The following is a 5119-nucleotide window of genomic DNA, read 5'->3' on the forward strand; positions in this document are numbered from 1 at the left end:
ATACCTCTAGAGGGATCACATCCACTACAAGTTCCATGTTCTTGTCTCAGCCTTCCTTAATTCGGGTACGGATCCTCTGCTTTCAGTAGTACAGGCCCATACTACCTTCCACATCTATCCATACCTTCCTCAAGGTCTGCATTGACTCCACCAAGTCCCTTCCACCACTACTGATTCTCTGCTATTCCCATTCTAGGCTTACCCTAGGGAAAATCTCTGACTCCACCCAAACTGGTCCTCAGCTGTTGAAGGCCTCCTTGTAATGCCAATTAGCCACTACCTTAATACCATCACATGTGATGAGGCTCAGATAATCCTTCGAGTAACAGACTTGTCTCTACAACGGTTAGACTCAGACAAGAGCTGCGCAATAGGGCCAAATCCAGCACTCTGAGATTATTCAACCCTGATTACATGTGACGTGGCGTATTCACCTAATGGCTAACTCCCATCACTCAGATTCCCTCAAAGCACAAAGCAAGCGGCATTCGGACGTAGAAAAACTACTCAAGCAATTATGTTCTCATAATGAGAAGCTGCACTAGCATACAATGCTAAGCTCATACTATAAGGCATAACCTAAACAGGCTATCCTACTGCTGTCTACTCAATACTAGCATGCAATTCACATAAGCTGAAGCACATAGAGCAGGCACATAAGGCATCATTCCTAGATCCTTAGTCCTAATCTAGCATGTTGTTCTACTGAATCTGATAAACATAGTATAATAGTGTATGGGTATTTTGGGGAATACTTACTTGAGCTCGGTCGGTCGCGCACATCACACACTTGTTCTTTCTAAAAAACTCTTATGTCTTATTCTTTAGAAAGCCATTTTCTTATAAAATCTTTTAATCCCTCGATCTGAGTCCAAACACCCCTGAAGGTGTGTCCGAATCCCTCAAATCAAGACTCTGATACCAACTTGTAACGACCCAATTTTCACGTCCAAAAAAATTTCCTTTTTTTATTAAGTGATTTGCAAAACATTTGTAACTAAATATCATCTGATCATGTCATTTAATAAAAAAATGTCTCGTGTCTGAAAACCGAATCGCAAAAACATAATAATGTCAGAGTACAAATCCCAGAATAACTCATAGTGCAAAAAACAATGTGTGTGTATGATGTGCCACTACCGTGCCAGCCCCTTCCCCTTAGCTGAAGAGGTACCTGAAACCAAAACTATAAACTGTAAGCACGAAGCTTAGTGAGTTCCCCCATTGTACCACATACCATACAATCACATAACATACATACTGTCGGGCAATTCTGGGGTGCCCGAGCTACCCGGTACGACCATTCTGGGGTGCCGACCTACCCATGCGGCCATTCTGGGGTGCCGTCCTACCCGTGTCAAGCCATTCTGGGGGGCTGACCTGCCCGTCGGTCCTAACAACCGACCCTCGGGGACTATTTCACCCCCTACTGCTACCATCACATAAATCATGACATAAACATAGTATCAGACATATCTGGGGTGTCCGAACTACCCTTCGGTCCAAACAACCGAACTTGGGGACTATTCCCCTCCTACTACCACTATCACATATAACATATTATGCCAGCATATAAACATATCATCACATACCGTCAGACATATCTGGGGTGTCTGGCCTATCCTTCGGTCCTAACAACCGAACTCTACTACTATCACATATAACATATCATGCCAGCATATAGCATATCAGGTAGTAGCAAACCTAGATGATATCACGAAGACAATCATCTAACATACAACCCCTACTGGTGGGCCGGCATTGTGGACGTAGACCCACTGCTACTGGAAGGTAACTCACCTCGTAGTAGCTGCTGATCTGTGCGGGAATCCTCTTACTGCTGCCGCTGCTGCTCCGGAAGTCCTCCAGGTATAATTCCCACAAAACGCTTAGTCATACACTGTTAACTGTTGTTAGGGTAAAATGACCATTTACCCCTGACCAAGTCAAAGTCAAAACCAAAGTCAACTTCAAGTTGACCCGACTCGTCGAGTTAGGCCGTCAACTCACCGAGTCCCTCACCCTTTACTCGTCCTCATCCATGATCCCACTCTTCGAGTTGGGCCGTCAACTCGACGAGTTCTTCTCTCATATGAACACCACATGAAAACTCATCCGACTCGCCGAGTTGATGAACAACTCGTCGAATTCACCTTCATCTGATGAACAAGTTCTGTCCTCGACTAGCCGAGTTGATGAACAACTCGTCGAGTTCGTCTTCATCCTTAAGAAGATTGCCTTCGACTCGTCGAGTCTACTCATGCACTCGCTGAGTCCCATGAACTTCAAGAACAAAGGCTTAATCTAGATCGTTGGGTCACTCCCTGGGACCCTCCCTAAAACCTTTCCTCACTCAACTGGGTCCTTTTGACCTTAACTGATATGGGACAGAAACCTTGGACTCGCCGAGTCCAAGAATGGACTCGTCGAGTCGGTCACATCCCCTCACTAAAACTTCGATTTCTGATGTACATGTTGGATTAATGTTTAAGTCGATAACTATAATTGGTAAGACTTGACCCGACCCGGCATGGTCCATTTGGGTTGCATACCATCATGCACTTGGATAGACTATAATGAGAGAAATAAGACACTTATGGTTATTAATATATTATAAGTTCTAGTATATTAATAATAAGAATAATAAGATTATTTAATTAGTATTGATCAAGAATTAATCTAGGATTAATTAAGTGATCAAAAGAAGACTAATTAAATATATGGGTTGATTGTGTAAATCATCCATACTTGTATAGTGGGCTAATGCTCCATGGATAATCAAGTTGGGCTAAAACCCATAGGATGGTCCATGGATGCTCCATGGTGTATTTGTACCCATGGATCATGGAAATGAAAGGCCATGTCAATTAGGGTTTACATGGTGTAACCCTAACTATATAAGCATCTTATTCTTGACCAAAATCGGCCACTAGAGTGTGTAGTGAAAGGGCTAGCCGATTTCATGAGTTGTAGAATTCTCTCAAGCTATTCTAAGTGTTTTGGTGATTGTGATTCCACTTGAGGCTTCCACACTATTGGGGCTAAGCTCTTAAAGCTTGAAGACTTTCTACATCGATTAAGAGGTATGTATTCTATCTTGCTATAGTCATTGTTTTGTATGCTAGATTAGGATAATACCTTGGAAGTTCTTATTTGCATGTATAATAGAGAAAACATAGATCCAAGGTATTTAGGGTTGCATGTACACTTAGGAGTGTTAGAATGCTCAAAACCCAACAGTGGTATCAGAGCCTAGGCTTGTTTTCTTGTTATACCTGCAATAGAAGCTGAAAAAACGAATTTGGTGTTGTCTGATCATCAGACTCGGCGAGTCCATCAGGAGACTCGGCGAGTCCATGCCTAAAATGTGATCAATTCGATCCAAGTCGCCGAGTTGGTTCATGCACTCGACGAGTTGGACCCCCAGACAGCATATTTTCGAGTTTTTTTGGCTAGAAATGGACTGGGAACATTACCCTAAGTTGTTTTTGAACTTATAAACTTGTTTTTGATGTGGTAATGTTCATGCTAATCCATTTTCAAAGATAATTGTCAATAGATTCATGTTTTGTATTAGTTTAAGGTTTAGACTAATTACATGAAAAAGTTTGATTTGAATTATCTTGTACTTATGAGTTGCTTAGATTAATAGGAAAGTTATGTGAAATTATTGTTTTCAATCCAAATTAATCTAAGAGTTGATTCTAAAATGTGTTTTTGTAACTTGTCCTCAAGTTATATGAAAAGTCACATTTAAGTCTCATAAAATTCATAAGAGTTGGCAATGGTTACAAAATGAAGAGTCTTGTGTCATTGAATAATTTTTATGACTCCATAACTTGTCCTCAAGTTATGGAAGTTCAAGAGTCACTTCATTAAAGGAAAATATGTAACCATAATTAAATCCATAAGTTATAAAATAAAGAAAAAGTTAGTTCTTTTATTAGTTTAAAGTCTTCCATAACTTGTCCTCAAGTTATGGAACTTGAAGAGTTTTTGGATTAAAACTACTTTAAACACATAAGTTATGGAATTAATTAGTTTTGAATAGTTTCAAAACTTGCCCTCAAGTTTTGGAATTTGTAAAGTTTTCAATTATGGATACTTTAATTCCAAGTTAGCCCTTAGAATTTTAAAAGTTAAAATTCAACCCTTATACTTTATAATATTATAAGTTAATAATATATATATGTATAAGAGTAAAGTCAGTCTTACCGCTAGTACGCCTCATTCACGAAGCCGGTCTATAAGGTGGGTATAAGGTTGTTTCCTATAAAATGGCGACTTAATGGGTGTCCACTCTCACCCACCGCTTGCTTGACCGGTGGAGGGTCGTTAGCCGAACGGGTTTGACCGGACTATAATTCTCCTTCATTAAAAGTATTAATGAAAATACTAAGTAACTAAACTCTTAATAATACCCAATCTTAGTTACTTAGGAAAAATTTGAATAAGGTGCTAATCCATGAAATTACACTTTACACTTTGTCTAAGTCGTTAGTGGAGCGTGTGTGGTTAACCGGCACACTAACTTGGACTTAACAAGGTGGGTAAAGGGTGACTTAATGTTTATCATAGTATCGATGGAGCGTGTGTGGTTAACCGGCACATCGATTGAGGGGTAAACACTTAAGGGTACCAAGTAATTTGCATGGTTACTTCACACCTTGTTTTGTGATCCTCGGCATCCCAGTCACAAAACCTGAAGGGCACACTCAAGATTGAAACATGCCTTTGAACAGTTCAATGAATCTCAAAGATCTAGGAGTTTCAAAACCAATTAAAACCTAATAATACATTTCGTTTATCTTGGTGGAAATTGGTGAATCGTCATTCACCTACCTTCAAATATTTTATAGCTTGGATTACGGCATACCTCTGCTAAGTTATAAAATAGTTTGTTGGGTCCTAGCCTTAATATTTCATATTGGGTGTCATATTAAGGACTTTAAATCAACTATCTTGAATATCTCCCAAAAGATGTCTGGTGTAGACACCTATGATCTTCCCAAATCTCTTGAAACAAGGTTTCCTAATGAAGATGATGTCCCATGGATATCATACTTCTTTCTCCTCCTCCAATTATTCTCCCCAACCCACAAGTTCTTGAAAAATTTTA

This window comes from Lactuca serriola, chromosome 5, assembly GCF_051521515.1.
Source record: "Lactuca serriola cultivar US96UC23 chromosome 5, Lser_US96UC23_V15, whole genome shotgun sequence".
In the NCBI taxonomy this organism is placed as follows: Eukaryota; Viridiplantae; Streptophyta; class Magnoliopsida; order Asterales; family Asteraceae; genus Lactuca; species Lactuca serriola.